The 17,750-nt window shown below is 35.6% G+C and overlaps 1 long non-coding RNA gene across 5 annotated transcripts in view; it reads right to left on the bottom strand.

The window, feature by feature from the left end:
- LOC140624973 (uncharacterized) overlaps positions 1–17,750 on the bottom strand; it is a 76,394-nt gene that overhangs the window by 39,276 nt on the left and 19,368 nt on the right. For 2 of the 5 annotated variants that reach the window (XR_012024388.1, XR_012024391.1), the window contains exon 4: positions 16,688–16,719. The exons of the other annotated variants lie outside the window; for them this stretch is intronic. This is a non-coding gene — a long non-coding RNA (uncharacterized lncRNA). The remainder of the gene's footprint in view (positions 1–16,687; positions 16,720–17,750) is intronic. 5 annotated transcript variants of the gene reach the window in all.

The following is a 17,750-nucleotide window of genomic DNA, read 5'->3' as shown; positions in this document are numbered from 1 at the left end:
GATATTTTAAGTTATTCTGCTTTCCAGAAGGAAAACAGAGGTTTAAGAATGGTGGGTATTTAGGTCACAAGCAGAAGGATAAGATAAAATCAATACTTTTCCAAAAGATGAGAAGAAAAAAAACAACTGACAGGTGGTAGAGACAAAATTTGGGTTTTTGTGAAGGTTTCCTGTTAGAAGTCATGTTTGAAATGTTGAAATTTGCAAATGTAATCACATCTATATTTCTTTGTAACATATCCAAATGTATCCAGCTTCTAAGTGATTATAAATAATTCAATAAAGAAAAGCACACCTTCCACCTCAGAATGGTATGATCAGTGAGATAAGAGAAGAAAATAGGATTCAGAGAGTAACATGGAAGAGAGATTTGTTTTGCTTGTAAGAAAATGTTGGTGGCTGCCAAGGGTCCCATTTCCAGAGATCACGGTTTGATTATTTAGGGATGGGGCCAGAAACCAGTATATTTAAAGTTCCCTAGTGATTCTGACATGTAGTCTAGCTTGAGAATCACTTATCCCAGAAATAGTTACTCTAAATATAAACAATGTGTACAATGAATGAAACATGCCCTGTATACCTATCAGTCTATTGGTAAAGCTTCCTGGATGTAGTGGGGTTATACAGATTCTTTATTCTAATGAAAATGGCTAGTAGGTTTGAAAATGCATTTGACAAAAAAGTTTTTGTTTTTAATTTCTGTTATTATAATAACCTTAAAAAGAAACCTATGACTTTGGCATTAGTGTTATCTGTATTTTAGAGAAAACAGGCAAAGTATAGAGGATAGAGATAAAGAAAAAAAAAAAAAAACCTTATCTAGTTTCCAGAAGCATACACCATACATCCATTGAAGGCATTGGGTTTGGGATTCAAGCCCCATCTATCTCTCCGATGCTGATGGATAGGCTTGTAGGCTTTCCTGTAAAGTTGTGCTGCCTGCAAGAGAAAAATGAAAATTGGAAGGATTGTGGATTCTAATATATTTGTATAGTGTTTTGCATTTCAGAGCCATGTTTCTTTGTAATTGTCAAGGGAGAGAGGACAAATGCAATTTGCTTCTATAAGTTAAGGGATAGTCTTCAAAGAAGAAAGGCATGATCATGAGGAACTTCAAGAAGAGGTGGATTTGAATGCCTTTCCCGTGTGGATTCTCTCATTCAACATCTAAACCCATCAACTAAGATAAGAGGCACATAAAATATCTGATATTCCTGACTATGAACTAAAATCTGGACTTGGACTTGGCTATCTGAAACATTCAGTTGCCTTCTAGCTTGTAATTTAAATCCTGTCTGTTGAAACTAGACCTCAAGACCCTTATTCTTATAAAAAGAGTCAAAGATTTAAAAAAAAAAATTAGAGTCAAAGATTGAGACTAATTAGTTTATACCACATCTAAACTTTCAAAATTGCTGCTTATATGTTACACCAACATTAATTGTTGTACTAAAGCACCCAGCATGATGCCCTGCCCATGCAGACATAAATATAAATATTAATAATATTAATAATATTCATAAATATTACTTGAGGGTCTGATGATTTTGTATGGTTGAAAAACATAGCACAAAAAAGTAGCCTTTATTACCTGGAATTTAGGGGAATATAAGATTTTTGCAAATAACAGACAGATCTTACTCTCCTTGAGTAGTTTAACTTTCATAGAGCATGGTTTACTTTCCTTTTTAACCTTTTTAAAACCATGCAGAATCTAAAGATAGGCTAAAATTACAGTAATATTATTATATTCTGAGTAGAATGAAGCAATAAGAATACTCATAAAACTGCATTTGCTAAAACTTATTGAGGACACAGTATGCCATAATATGTAATCTATCTAATTACATGGATTCTCTTAAAGGCCACAACTACTCACGAGGAAGGTACTACTATCACTTACACATTTCCAGCAAAGAAATAGAAGCTTGAGGGACATATCTAGGGTCATCCTTCTAGTTAGATGGCAGGGCTGGAATCCAAACTCAGGGCTTATTTGAACCTGTGGTCTCAGGGGGCCTGAGTTTAGGGGAGTTAGTTTTAAATACATCAGCCCAGGACATTTCCAATATTCTCTCTTCAAGGTTATGTAACAGCCTGTGGCTTCTATGGACTATTTGGAAATAAATGTGAATACACGTGTTTTCTTATGTCTATTCTTTGGTTAATTAGAGATTTTGGTAGTTGTTATCTGCTTATACAGAAGGAAGAGATAGATACACAATTATGTAACACAAGAGTGGTTTGAAATAATTCCAGGTTTTTCCTACCCACTGACCATGCAGAATCCAAATCCTTAACATGCATCATAGAGCCACACTTCATTCTACTTTATAATTTCTCCTAAAATGCTCACAAATAAACGATTAGTTCATTCAAAATGACTTGCGATAGAAGTAGGAACTGATGTTTAAATCTTACAACCAAGCCAGATCTGTGTAAGAGGCTATACGGTCTTATTGTCTGTCTTATTTTGATTGTATCAGCAAGTGGGAATCAATAGGTCAAAGAAGACGTGTGAATTAGCGTTTACTTGTACACATGCTTTCTGGCTGACGGTAGTAACCTTGTGATTATTAGAAAAGATACTGTCATTAAGTAAGTGATAATAGTACCTAAACATTTTGAATGCTCACTAAGTACTGAGCTCCAGTTTACATGCTCCACATGGATAATCTCATAGCAACCCTATGGAAGGGACATGTACTGAGCCCATTTCACAGATGAGGTGATGTAACTTGCCCGACAGTGCACAACTTGCAAGTGGCAGAGCCATGCGGGCTTTCTTCAGAGCTTACTCTGAACCTCTAAATGCTCTTAGCAGGAAGTTCTGTTATTATTGGAAGTCAAATGACTACATCATACTCAATTTAAACTATATAAGTTAGTTTTTCTAGAACCAGAAAGTCCCAGGTTCTACTTTTCATGCAACCATTTATCCATCGATGTTCTTAAGCCTGTTAATGACCTCATGGGTTAACTGAAGATAGCAGCAATACCTCCCTCATGCTCGTATGTTAGTGTGACATTTAAGAAACTAATTTATAAAAAGCACTTTAGCATAGTTACTGGAAAATAGTTAAGTACCTAGTTGTTTATTATTATTATTATTTCTAAATTTATCTGACTTCTCTTTCCCTGAGTGATTCAAGCTCTGAAAATATACAACAAATGCATTAGGCAGGTTTGACTGGGTTCTTTAACTCCTGACCTAGCAGCTTGATGTTATTCACCAATTTATTACAACTTGGCATTTGTAGAGCTCCCTTCCCACAAAGATAATTGATCTCACACAGATCATCAGCCTGCTATTGAACTGGCACAGAGTTAGAAAACCCACAAGTTTCACATGAGGTAACAGGCAGGCAAGTGAAAAGTCTTGCCTTAGGACATACTTGAATTCAAGAAAGGCTGAGGATTAGCACCAGGCATGTTACCTAACCAGAGGAACCACTTATCTTTTCTGGAAATCCTTAACAACTTAAGAACTCAAGGAAGCAAAGACTCAATGACTCCAAGAAGAAAGAAAAGGTTATGAGGAAGAAAATATGACCAGTTTTTGAGCCTGACACAGATTCTCGTTTGGTGTTGGATATTGTCCAACCACATTAAAGTTCTTTACACTAGACTTGCTCAGTTGTGTTGGCAAACTCTGCCTCGAACAAGGCCTCAAATAAACTGTGCTCAGTGGAGAGGACAAAAACAGTAAGATTGCTGTAACTGGCTGGGTTTCATTAACCCAAAGGCTCTAAGAAAAAAAAAAAAAGGATTTTCATGATTTGTGTGACGATGTAACAAATAAATTTTAGAAGAGGGTATTGTATGGTTTACTGACTTTTTTTTTTTTAACCAAGTTCATGTAAACTGACAGCTACATTTATATAAAAATAAATCCATATATGTGTTTTTGGCACAGAGCCCTCATTGTAATATGTTTTATTTGGTTACTATAAGTATCATCACATTGGATCTGGGCTCCTTCCCGCCCCCCTCATTACCACCTTCCCCACTACGCACATTAAACTTCATAACTTCATTGGGAACTAAAAAGAGAACAATTTCAGTTTCATGAGTTAACTGAGATAGGTAAAGTGGGAAAAATTTTTTAAATGTAATTCAAAAGTATATACACACCCACATAAATAGTCTTTGATTTGTTCTGGAGAAAGCTAAAAAGTAGGAGGCCATCAAATATATAAACTTGATGGTTTTATTTCACCTAAAAAGGAAAAAAAAAAAAGACTAAAAGCCATTTGCACTAATCATGGAATTCACTGAGGATAGGACCTGGGGATACACAGTTGCTGCATGTTTGGATGGGATTCCAAATCACATTTTCTAGTTCAACTCCGTGCCTCTTTGATCTTTCAAGGTAGAGTGCTCTTTCCAAAGGGCATGGGATAAGTGAATTTTTAGTAAAGATGTTCCAGTAAAATTATAAATCAGAGTGCTTGGGACTGAATGTTTGTGTCCCTTCAAAATTTGTATATTGAAACCCCATTAATCCCCAAAATGACATTATTTGAAGATGGGGCCTTTGGGAGATAATTAGGATATGATTAAGTCATGTAGCTGGGGTCCTCATTATGGGATTAGTGACATTTAAAAAAGAGTAAGAGACAGGAAAGCGCTCTCTCTGTGTCTCTCCAAGTACACATGAGAACATAATGAGAGGATGGGATGCCCATCTGCAAACTGAGAGTATCACCAGACATCCAATCTGCCAGCAGCTTGATCTTAGACCTTCCAGCCTCCAAAACTGTGACAAATAAATGTCTGTTGTTTAAGTCCCCTGGTCTATAGTATTTTGCAGCTTAAGCAGGAAGTTAGGTCTATTTCAGGCAACATAGTAACCCAGCTAAAGTTCACCTTGCTGGGTGTTCATCTACCTCTGTCAGGACAGCTTTTCCCTTCTGATACTCCTCCTGCTTGTCTACCTTTCTTAATTCACGTCAAAGGGTTAGCTGAGTGTTGAAAGGTTAGGGAGGACAAACTGGAGGGCTTTGCTGTTCAACGATTTCTTCAAATTTAGAAAATAAGAGGATTTTCAGAGGGGAGGGGTGCAGTCAGTAAAACATGAGACTATGTGGTCCAGTTGTCAGTAATTTAGGTTTTGAAAAAAGTAATATTTAAATTCCAGCTTTGAAAATAAATAAATAAATAAATAAATAAATAAATAAATAAATAAATAATTCCAGCTTTGACACCTCCAAGTTTTCAGCCTATGGGCGAATCACTTTTAACTTCTTCAGTGCCCAGTTTCTCATCTAAAAAAAGAGCAACCGTAGCCACTTCATGGTGTGGATTAAGTGAGAATACTGGAAAGCACTGAACATATGGTCTAGCTCATAAAAAGAATAGTCAGAAAGACGGGTATTTTGCAGAAGGGATATCTGACTTGTATTCCTTTAAATAGTAACATCTATGACCAGAAACACAACTTGCTGGTCGGAGAGCTCACCGTACTAGTTGCAGATTATCAGAAGTTGATGAAACCTCAGAGATCATCCACTTTAAGCCACATGGGAAAGGAGACTCAGCAGGATGAATCAGTTTGCTTTGGTCATAGAATAGGTAAGAGACTGAGGCAGGCCTCACCAGGGGCTTTTTTCGGCAGTTCTCACTTGCATTTCACTGAGAATTCCTGAGTCTCTAGGGGACCAACAATGAGAACTTTCATTCTGAAGCAGAGTATGCGTGATCATTAAATATGTGTATTTTGCATGTGATATAATGTTAACTCTCAAATTCTCCATTTCATGTAATCATTTATTTATGTAGTGTTCATGGATCAACATTTTCATTAACAGCAAAATGTTATCCTTCTTGGTGAATAAGTTTATGAATAATTACCTGCCTTTTCTAAGTCTGAAATCTGTTTAAGAGCTAAAATGAGATCCAGTTCAATAGACACACACACACACACACACACACTCACATACACATGTGATATAGCACACAGATATCTTAATGCTAAAACACATGTCAAATTATAGTTTTTGCTGAAGTTCAGGAAAGAGATGAATATATGTTTTTGTCCTTACTGTTGTTTTTAAACATTCTGAATTGCAAAGCCCAAACAAAAGACATCTCTTGAGTGAATCCAACTTTTAGAAATGGCGTTGGTAAATGTTTTTGTTTGTTTTTGTTTTGTTTTGTTTTGTTTTATGAAGGAACAGATATGAGTATTCTAGGCTTTCCAGTCCAAAAGACTATTTCAAGGATATTGTGTAAGTACTTTATAACAAGAAAGAAAACTAATTTTCACAATTTTATTGGCAAAATTCAAATATAGTAATAATAATAAGGGAATGATCTTTCTGGAATACGGGTCCATTACTGAGAAAATTGAATTCTTTTATGAGGGGATAACATTTTGTGTAATTGAGGTTCAAATTATTGTGGCTTATCACCAAACTGATTGCAAATACTCGTCTTTAACAACCATTTTCATCTTACAGGCCCTACAAAAACACCCTAGAGAAGAAGAATAAAGCAGTAAAACAAAGTTAGTCCACTAACGGAAATGAATGTTTTAGAGAGGATCGATAATTGACCATAAGGATGGGGAGGTGGGAAACAAAACAGAAAATGAAAAAAAGAGTAGGGATCAAAAAGGACACAGAAAGAACATGTAATGCTATAGCTCCAAGAAATGATTTCATGTAGGAAATTCAAGAACTAAATTGCACTAGGTCTCAGATTAAAACACATTTTCTGAATCTTGCTTTCTATTATAATGCTTTTAGACTATATATTCATTATCACATCTAAATCTTCTCTTCAATTCAGGATTTAAAAGACCCCCAAACCAAATAACACAATAAAGCTCCTGGAAGTGATTGTTTCAGAGTCAAGCTGGATAAAGCATGTTGTCTAAGTTTAATATTATGGGACAAGTAGTTTATCAGAAAATATTACTATTTCTGAACTTCACGTGGAAACTTGTGCATAAAAGGGATCAAAATATGCCAGCCTAACATGCAACTTTATCATAAGGTTTATTCTGAGTTGAAGGCAACTGAGAAAAAACAGACACAGGAGCAGCTCCCTCTCCTCTCCCATCTGCCTAAAATCAGGGCATAAATTTCCCTTGTAAAGATGTCTTCGCCCTCATTACCAACTGTATGACAAAGAGAACAATCCTTGTCACCACAAATGAAGGTATCAAGAGGCATCTGCATAAACAGACTGCACTGAATAACTCTTATCTACCCCTATATTTACCTCCTCACAATTTACTCCCCCCAAAAGCCCTAGGGGAGGAGTAAATGTTTTCCTTTGTCCTGTCACTTTGCCACAATCTGTTTTCCTTTGTTAAAATGTTCTAAAACCCTTGAATCTGACCTTCCGTGGGCTTTCATTTGTTTTCTGTGGAGCCCTTCATTGTGCTCGTGCAATTAAATAGTGTATTTCTTTTCTCCTGGTTATAGGTCTTTCATAATTTGCAATCTTCAATTACAGAAACTAAGAGTTTTTCCACCCCTACATGTGCTTCTCAGTAATACAGAAAATATAGCAGAATCAAAGATAATGCCTAGGAAAAACCACTTTCACTTTTGGAATGTGAGGGCTTGGGCAAGAAAAGAAACCACTGGGACAAAACGCAGGCCAAGTCTTTAAGAGATGACCACGGAACACCTCCATTTTGTCAAATATTAAAACTTCCAGTCTCTTAGTTGTCTGCACTCTCCTTTCCTAGAGTTATTTTCTGATATTTATTGATTTGAATGACTTAAAATTCTTGTGACTCCCCAGACTAAAATTTTAAGTAAATTTTTTCCAACTAAATTCTCATTAAGACAGTGTGATTCCCAAACATATACACATCATGCTTTTGGCTTTTAAAAATGTATTGTGATGTAGTGGGTAAGACTGGGATCTTTTTCCAAGTATAGCTGGTTTTTGAATCACTAGCCTGTTGAGTGTCTTTTAACAAGTTTCTCAATCTCTATTGACTTAAAAAAAAAATCTAATGTAAGGTTTTAACTCGTAAGATTATATTTTTAGGATTTAAAAAGAATATTTTATTTATTCATGAGAGACACACAGAGAGAGGCATAGACACAGGCAGAGGGAGAAGCAGGCTCCCTGTGGGGAGCCCAACGTGGGACTGGATCTCAGCATCCCAGGATCACTTGCTGAACCAAAGGCAGATGTTCAACCACTGAGCAACCCAGACATCCCTACTTCTAGGGTTATTGTAACCAAATAAGATAATGTGTGTAATATATGATAAATGATAGAAGATATCAGGCAATTTCAAAGATGAGAAAAACATAAACTTTCATCTTCTAAAATGTACTATGGTTTTATATAAATTATAATATTTTTAAATAGGCATATTAAAAAATCAAATATTAAAAATTAGACTCATGATAGAGGACCACAGCAGTCATTTGCCTAAGAATATCCTAATTATTAATTTAATTTTCCAGCAAATCTGCTATATAGAAAATGCTGACAAATCCAAGAGCCTCTGTTTCAATTGGGCTATTCCTTCCTGAAGGGAAAATTAAAAATCTCAGATGGCATGTGTTAAGTCTTGTATTAAAAGCAAAAGCCATAAATTCAAATTTATTCTCACTAATTCTCCTATATAATTACACAAGATAGCAATATAGCTATAAGAAGAATAAAACTGTAGCCATCACACTTCCCCATTTTAAACTATTTTACAAAGTGATAGTAATCAAAACAGTATGTATTTGGGATAAAAAGACATGTAAATCAATAGAATAGGATAGAGAGCTTAAAAATCAAACCTGCATATGGCCAACTAATTATGACAAAGGAGCAAAGAACATGCAATCAGGAAAGGACACTCTCTTCAGTAAATAGTGTTGGAAGAACTGCACAGCCACAAGCAGAAGAATGAAATGGGACCCTAATCTTATACTATATACAAAAAAGACCAACAGACACATGAAAAGATGTTCAACATCACTAACCATCAAGGAAATGCAAATCAAAACCACCATGAGATATTGTCTCACATCTGTAAGAATGGTTGTCTTCGAAAAGACAAAAGATAATAAGTGATGACAAGATTGTGGTGAAGAGAGAATCCTTATGCGCTGTGTGTGGCAGTATATTGGTGCGGCCACTTGGAAAACAGTATATGGTGGATCCTTAAAAAATTGAAAATAGAACTACCAGATGATCCAGCAATTCCGCTTCTGGATAAATACCTGAAGGAAACAAAATCACTATCTCCATCACATATCTGCACTCCCTTGTTCATTGCAGCATTATTTTCCAAGACATGGAAATAACTTAAGAGTCCATGGATGGATGAATGGATAAAGAAAATATGGTATTTACATACAATGGAATGCTATTTCGCCATAAAAAAGAAGGAAATCCTATTATTTGCAACAGTGTGGATAGACCTTGAGGACGTCATGTTAAGTGCAATAAATCAGACATTTCATCTTAACTATAGTGGAATCTAAAACAAAGAAACTCAGAAACAGAACAGATTGGTGGTTGCCAGAGGCAGGGGATAGGATATGGGGGAAATGATTGTAAACAGTCAAAAGGTACAAGTTATAAGGTACATTTATAAGATAAGTAAGTTCTGGGGATGTAGTATACAGCATAGTTGACTATAGTATTGTATACTTGAAAGTTGGTAAGAGAGTAGACCTTTGAAATTCTCATAATGCACAAAAAATAACTATGTCCAATAGATAATGGTCTAAACTTGTGGTAATCATTTCCTATTATATACATATATCAAATCATTACACTATGCATTTTTAACTAACATTATATTATATGTTAATTATATAACTAGAAAAAGATACAATTAGTGAAGAAGGAAGCACAATTATTCACGTGCTCTTTCGTAAAAACTACCCTTCTTACTTGTTATGTGAGTGCTGGTTTAAAAGGTGAGGGGGGAAAATTTTTTAAAAATAAATAAAAGATGAGGGGGAAGTAAGAAAAAAGTAAGTATAAGAAATTCCAGAGTGAATTTGAGTATGTAATTCTGGTTTCCATTTTCATCTCACAGCCGGGATTGACCATGCATGATTTGTGTTGCTAGATGGTTACTTCATACACTTAAAATAATACCGACCACTTCCTAATATTTCCCGAAGTTTTGTGATGGCGTTGCAAGTCAGAAATATATACATCCTGAGAATTACATTCCAAAAGATAGGACTTTGTTTTCTTCCTTTCAACCAGCCATTTTCTGCACTTAGAAAAAAAAAAAATCTTTGCCTTGCTAATCACCAAGCTTTTTCCAATTCATTTACCAGTTCTCATTACTTATTATTTCTTTGTTGTTCTTTTTTTTTTCTTTGTTGTTCTTATTTCAATAATGCAATTGAACAAAGTTCTATTTCCTCTAAGCACTGTTAAAATATTTCCCAGTTACTCACGTTTTCTCGGTAAATTGTTGAATTCACTTAGGTGGAGTGATATTTTATGAGCTCCATTAAATCTAAAAGAAAGCGATCCTTGCCCTAACTAGCTAGCAGTGTGAGCAAGGGTTGGTGAACTTTAGAAGGAAGTTTATTCTGTTATGACAAACGTAGGTACACAAGATCCTGTGAAATATGCATTTGAAGTTGTGGTGAGCCCTGGGTAGTGATCAAGAACTAAACGTTTTTCAGACTATAGATCTCTATACAGATATACACCAAAGGATTTTTAAAGGCAGAACTATTTGTAATTTTAGCTTCAAATATATTTATTTTTCTGCATGTTTCCCTGAAAATAATTTGAAGTACTTAGGATACTATGGGAGGTAAAATAGAGAGGAAAGTTTTCATCCTTCTTAGTAACAAGACTCTGCAGTTCTAAAATATTAGAGCACTCACTGCTCTGTGCTTGTGCTCACATTGGCCGCTCTACCCAGAAGGCTTCATCTGACTTCTTAACATTGCTTGAATAGAGCAAGTGCAAGACTAATCAGGTGAAATTCTGGAAAGCTTTCTCTGGCTTCTCCTTCCATCCCCGACCCTTGTCTTTGTTTCTGTCCTTCGTGCCTATCTTAATTTCTGCAGGTATCTGTGTAATAGTATAATAATTGTTTCATGTGGGCCCACAGAATCAGACATTTCTTTCCTTAACAGACAGTTAAGTGCTTTCTATGTGTAAGTAGTCAGCAGAACTTGGATATTCTAACAATATTAACTGTATGTTTCCAGAGGAACAAAAGGCTACTGTCCTCTCTGAATGGGACCACTACTCGGAGTTGTCATCCAATAGTTGGAATTAAATAATTGTGTGGGGGCATCAAACTTTTTTTGCCCGATCACCTCATGCTTTCATGCTTATATGATGGTTTGTTGAAGTCAGAGAAGTGTCCATGACACGGTTTTTCACTATTGTGCAAAATGTTAAGTGACCCATGTGAATATTAAACCAGCAACTTCTGATGCATTACCAAGGGGAGTTAATCAATGGATTCAACTAGCACAGATATTTTCATGTATTAATCTAGCAATCCAAAACCCTCAGTTTCATTTAGATGGATCTATCTTCCATTTTATTCTGCCTATTATCCTCATCAAATTATTTACATGAAAATATGGTTTATATCCTTGGGATCTTAGCTTTGCTCGTGACGGAATTTCTCCCCTGTCAAGCAGTAATGTTCCCTTAGTGAGTTGATATGATGTCAAGGATGTTGTCTAAAATGATTGAAATTCTATGAATTTGGAAATGCTGATTTAAGACAATGCTCTGGAGAATTCAAAAGGCTGGATTAATAACTAGTAAAGCCATTTTATCATCAACAAAAATTCGTTGCATTTTTTTCCACCTTGTGCTATTTTAGACTAAAGTAGCAGCCGTGAAAGTTTAACGATACAATACTAACAGATGGAGGAATTTATGAGTGTAAAAAATGCTTTATAATCACCCAGATTTTAAAAAAAGAAACCATGGGTGAGATACCCCCAAAATAAACACAGCATTGCTTAGGCATGATTTTAAAAATTCCACAGACTTTTTTTTTTTTTTTTTTTTTTGTGCTACAGAGGCTGAGCTTAGCAAAATGATTGTGGTATGAGTTACATTCTGTTATCATAATTTTACTCAGTTCTTTTCATGAGGAAAAATGGGGACTACTAAAAGTCGACTCCAGTGACTAATGTGCATGCTTCCGCTGAATTACCACACTTACGCACATTTTATTAGGGGCACTTATTCCCCAACTATTGTAACATGAAAGGTAAAAATTTACCAGAAAGAAAACAGGAAAAGAAATGATGTTTTATTTTACTTATCCCGCTGGAACAGAGAGCAATTTAAATGTACAAATGTAAAGCTTTGCTTCGGAGCCAGCTATTGGTAATTGTTCCTTGTCTTTAAATAACGAACTATTTAAAGTGCAGCAGTCATGCACTCACTGGGCCAATTTGTATTGCAAGATATTATAAATACATTAGTCTCCTAGAGAGGAAAATTCACTCTCCCTATTTTTTGAGGTACTAATGGCGAGAGAAAAAGGTTAAACTGACAATAGCCCAAGGTGACAGGGCAGTTACCCCACAGTTGCTCTAATGGATTGAGATTCAAGGTAGTGATTATGTAAAGAGGGTGGGAGACCTGCTAGTAGAAACATACAGACACCATACATCTACAACCTTCATCACAAGTGCAGGCCCAGGAGCAGGCAAGAACCTAAGAAATCAGTCTGAAAAAACACGAAAATTCACTTTGACATAGGGCCTCCAGAAGCCCTTTGGTGGGGCTTGGGGACAAGATAATAGATATCCCCAATAACCCCAGATATCCCCAATATGAAGAAAGAAAGTGGACAGTTATGGGATAGGCTGACTTCAGACACTGCTGAAAATGTCCATATTCCAAACCTACCCTTTGTGGTTTATTTTTTCTTTAGGCTGAATGAAAGAAAAGCTGATAATTAAATAAAAAATCAAGCTAATTAAGAAAAGCAAAAATAACTGTTTTGCTGTTAGTGGTTCTTTTTGTTTAGAAGGCACAGGCGTAGCTTTAGTTATCTCAGGAAATGGGGTTTTATGGTGAAAAACCACAAGGAATAGAGGAAATATGTCCTTCAGAAATGGTGGGTGATATGGACATGTGTTCATGCTACCCTAGACACTACCATCGGTGACTTGGGAGTTCAGTGTTTCCGGTTTCAGATTTCTGCTGCCTCTACTTCCCTTCTATTCTGCTTATTCTTCAACTTTGCATCATTCTACTGCATTGGCTTTTGCTTGATCAGTAGTGCTGTTGCCTCACGGCTTCTGTTGGGTCCCTCTTAGCTCTCCTACTGTCTTTGATCTTTGTGTGTGCCACAGTCAGACTTCAGATCTAGGGTCAGTCCCATCTTCGCAGAGAATATCTCCATTCTGCAAGGGTTTTCTGCAAAGACACTCATTGTACACGTTGGTTCAGGCAATAATTCCTGATCCTATAGTTTTGATGAGATGGCGGTGTGACATAGTACAAAGCACATTTGCCTCCATGTCAAATTGTGATTTGTACTATGATTTGCATTGTGATTCACTTTGCCTGGAAAGCTCTTTCTTAGATACCCACATGGGTCATTCCCCTACCTTGTTCAGGTCTTTGCTCAAATATTGTCTTCTCAGTGAATCTTCCCTACATACCCTGTTTGAAATTTAACTCTCTACCTTTCTAACCCTTTCCCATTCACAGGCAATTCCCATCCTCCTTTTCCTTTTTTACTTCTTTATTTTTCTTCTTCTTCTTTTTTATTAAGATTTTATTTATTTATTCATGAGAGACACACAGAGAGAGGCAGAGACATAGGCAGAAGAAGAGGCAGGCTCCATGCGGGGGGTCTGACGTGGGACTTGATCCCGGGACTGAAGGCAGATGCTTAACTGCTGAGCCACCCAGGTGTCCTATTTATTTTCCTTCTAAATATCTATTAATATCAAACTATACACTTTTCTCATTTACTATGCATATTGTCTATCACCCTCTACTACAATAGAAGTACCACAAGTATAGGATTTTTTTTTTCCATCACTGGGTACCCAAAACCTAGTGTCACGTGGTAGCCATCGAATATACATGGTAGCCATTCAATAAACAGTGACTACACATATTTAGATTATGGAAGTCTTGCAGCAAAAATTAAAGATGGAACTGACATGGGAAAATTGCGCATACAAGTCCCAGTATGTTGTAGCAAACTCGGAGATTAGATTTTAGTAATCTAAATGGGAACAGGAGGTAGTGGTCTTCAGGAAGATGATCTGTGAAAAACAAAACTCAGTATATCTAATTGGATATCCAATTTTGGGGAGAAGAATGAGTCTATGATAAAGATAGTACAAAAAAAAGGAAAAAAATGATAAACTTTGGGAAAAATTATAAAAGGAGGGGGACATAACTGAGTTCATTAGTGGCTCTGCAAAGAACAATGATTATATAACTTGAGATGGAGAGACTGTGAGGAGGCCCTCAATTTTCCTTGCCTCCTGCTACTAATGATGTTGGGTAATCCCAATCCCCGTAAAGCAAAGACTCTAACTTGCTTCTAACATTAGTTAGATGATGATAAAAGTAATGAGATACCATTTCCATGATTACATTGCATGAAATTGTAGTGTTTGTCTTGTTAGCTAACTCTCTTCCTTCTTCAGTGTTGATAAAGTAAGCTGCCATGATACGAGCTGCTCTACACAGAGACCCATATGGTGATGAACTAAGGGCAATCTTTGGGCAACTCTTGCAAGAAACTGAGACGATCCATCTTACAACCTGCAAGGTATTCAATTCTACCAACAACCATATGAGCTCATTCTTCTCTGAGGTTTGATAGAAGACTATAGCCCTGGCCAATACTTTGGTTCCAGCCATTTTGAAAGACTCTCAAGCAGAGAATCCAGCTAATCTGGGCCCACACTTTTGATGCACAGAAACTGAGAAAAAGATGCGTATTATTTTAAGCCACAAAGTTTGTGCTAATTTGCTATAAAGCAAAGTAACTGATACATGGCATAATAACTTAAACATTTTTCATGAATTTCCGTCTTCAAGAGTCAGCCTACAGAAAAAGCTTAAGAAAGAATGAATGTGGACATGCAACAGTATTTAAATCTTTTCAAATGTGACATTGTAAAAGTAAGAAATGAGGACATAGGATAGATGTAGGACAGAGACAGAGAGAAGAAAGGCTAGTAAGAGTGTTCATCACTGCAACTAATTATGTGAAGAGTCAGGTTTATACAGCAAGGAATAAAGATGTAAATATATTACTTAAATTCATAAAAGGAACAAAGGGGAAATAAAGCTATTGTAATAACTGTATTGATTAAATGAAAGAAAAAAGGTGGAATACTTTGAATGAATTAAATTCCCATCTATCTTGAAAAGAACTCTATATGGTAAATAAAGCAATATAGCAATATAGTAGAAACATATTATTTAGAGATCTAGAGGTAACTAACAGTATAAACAATAAAAAGAGTTGAAAGTAGTTGCCTCTTACTATGAGTGAAGCAATGGAACATTGTCTTTCATTTTTTCCAAACTATTTAATTCAAAACTTTGTGTATGTTTTACTCTGAAAAATATTATATAATAAAAAATAAATCCATAGAATAAGAATGACTTTATTTAATAAACTAGAAATAATGAGCATTTTATTATTAATTTCAAACTATCAACTCTGGCTCACTAAGGACTAGAGGATTTTTCACCTTCTAAAATTTTGTTTTGCTTAATAATTCAATTTTTCTGAGGATATAAACAGTATATGTCCATCTCAAGTAATATGAATAAATATAAAAATATTGTACATTAATAGAGTACCTGAAATTCTATCACCCTGGGATAGCTACCATTGTCAATTTGATGAATATATATTTTTTGGCTTCTTTTTCTGCCCACTTAAAACACACATATCCATTCTCTTCTCTCATATAATCTTAATATTTCTAAACAGTATTATAGCAGTTAATTGCTCTTAATATTGAAATGGCTACTGCTCCACATTCTATATTTTCAATCTCTGCCTATATTTTTATTTTACTTCATTGAGAAAAGTATGCAAGGACATAATTGTGTTTCTCTATTAAATGTTTCATGTCTTCTTGATTTTGGAACTGAGATAATATGTGCAATTAATTGATTTGAATTTCTCCTAGGATATGAAAAATTAACTAAAGAGGTAAATCAAATAAATATATAACTATACATGAATATGTATCCCTATGTAATTCCATGTAAAGAGAATTTGGTTAATACACAAGCCTACAACAAATACGCCATCTGGCAATCTCAACCATTTGAAAGATAGCAATCAGAAGGGAAGCAATTATGATTCCCCATCCATTCCAATAAATGTCATAATATCTGTACCCTTTATTCAGAATCCATTAGGTTGCACTTTATCTAAATTTATTTTAGTCATAATTCTAATAAACTTGGTTATCTGATTTCAAGCAGACTAAAAGCAAAATCTTAGGGGTGATCATGTCAGAACACGCTAATCAGCAGATACAACATGTCAATCAGTGTAGGAATTTGGCCCTAATTACTGTTAAGGTTTATACTCCTAAGTGACCTTTGAAAATATGAGAGCACATTAAAAATAACCGATGTTCAAATTATGATCCTGAGTCACCAATAAAAGGTTACATTATTTTCAGTTTCCATTGTCAAAGAAAAAAAATGATGAAATGTCTATAAATATATCAGAAAGATTTTAATTCAAAGGACTTACATTTTAGGCAAGGTCTTGTTGCTTTACTGGATCTGATCAGTGGAAATAAAATCACTATTACCATCCTCAATCATTATCATCTGCTTCAACGTTTCTATTCTACTATTTACTAAACACTACCGTTTTAATTTATTTACTTGCAAGGCACAGTGGAAGCTACTTTAACATGTTAACTTAATCTGACAACCACCCTAGGAAGATATTATGATACTCATTTTCAGATCAGGAAAATAAAGCTCAAAACAGGATAGAACTAAAAGGGAAAGAAAGAATGAAGTGAGTTGCTGCAGTTCTCACACTCAGATTCTTTTGAATGTATGTTACCTTTTAAGATTATATTTGCTCCTCTTCTCTCTGCTCCCTGGACAGTTTCTCTCTCACCTATACACTTAATAAGCATCTCTATTCAGATAACTTACACTTTTATATTTCTATCAAAGACTCCTCTTCTGAACTCTAGATTCATAAAGCTAAAGTCTGTATTTTTTAGAGATTTATTTATTTATTTGTGAGAGAGTGAGAACACAAACATGAGGGGCAGAAGGAAAAAGAGAGAGAATCTCAAGCAGACTTCACACTGAGCATGGAGGCTGACTTGGGGCTTGATCTCACCACCTTGAGATCAGGACCTGAGCTGAAACTCTTGTTTTCACTCAACCAACTGCACCACCCAGGTGCCCCAAGCTAACACCTATTAAAACCTCTGAAATGTTTCTGTAAGTCACCTCACACTGATCTTATCTTCTATTTCCCTGGTTCCTCTTCCAGGGACCCTTACCTCAGTGACGGGCTTCACCACACATCCTATTACACAACCCAGGACACTAGGAGTCATTCTGACAGTCCTAACAGGTCCCTCTCCTCACATTTCTTATCCAACTACCACCAAGTCACATCAAATATTACCTTCTTGATATATTCTCTCCATCTCTATCATCAGCTCCTACAGTTAAAGCTACCGTAATGAACTCCTTCTTCAATTACCATCACCTTTCACCTAGCATGACTTTTACTGCCCTAGGTCTTCTTTAATTTAGTTTTGAGATTTTACCAAATGATCTCT

This window comes from Canis lupus, chromosome 35, assembly GCF_048164855.1.
Source record: "Canis lupus baileyi chromosome 35, mCanLup2.hap1, whole genome shotgun sequence".
In the NCBI taxonomy this organism is placed as follows: Eukaryota; Metazoa; Chordata; class Mammalia; order Carnivora; family Canidae; genus Canis; species Canis lupus.
Note: the sequence above shows the minus strand (reverse complement) of the source record. Positions and strands in the feature narration are given on the sequence as shown.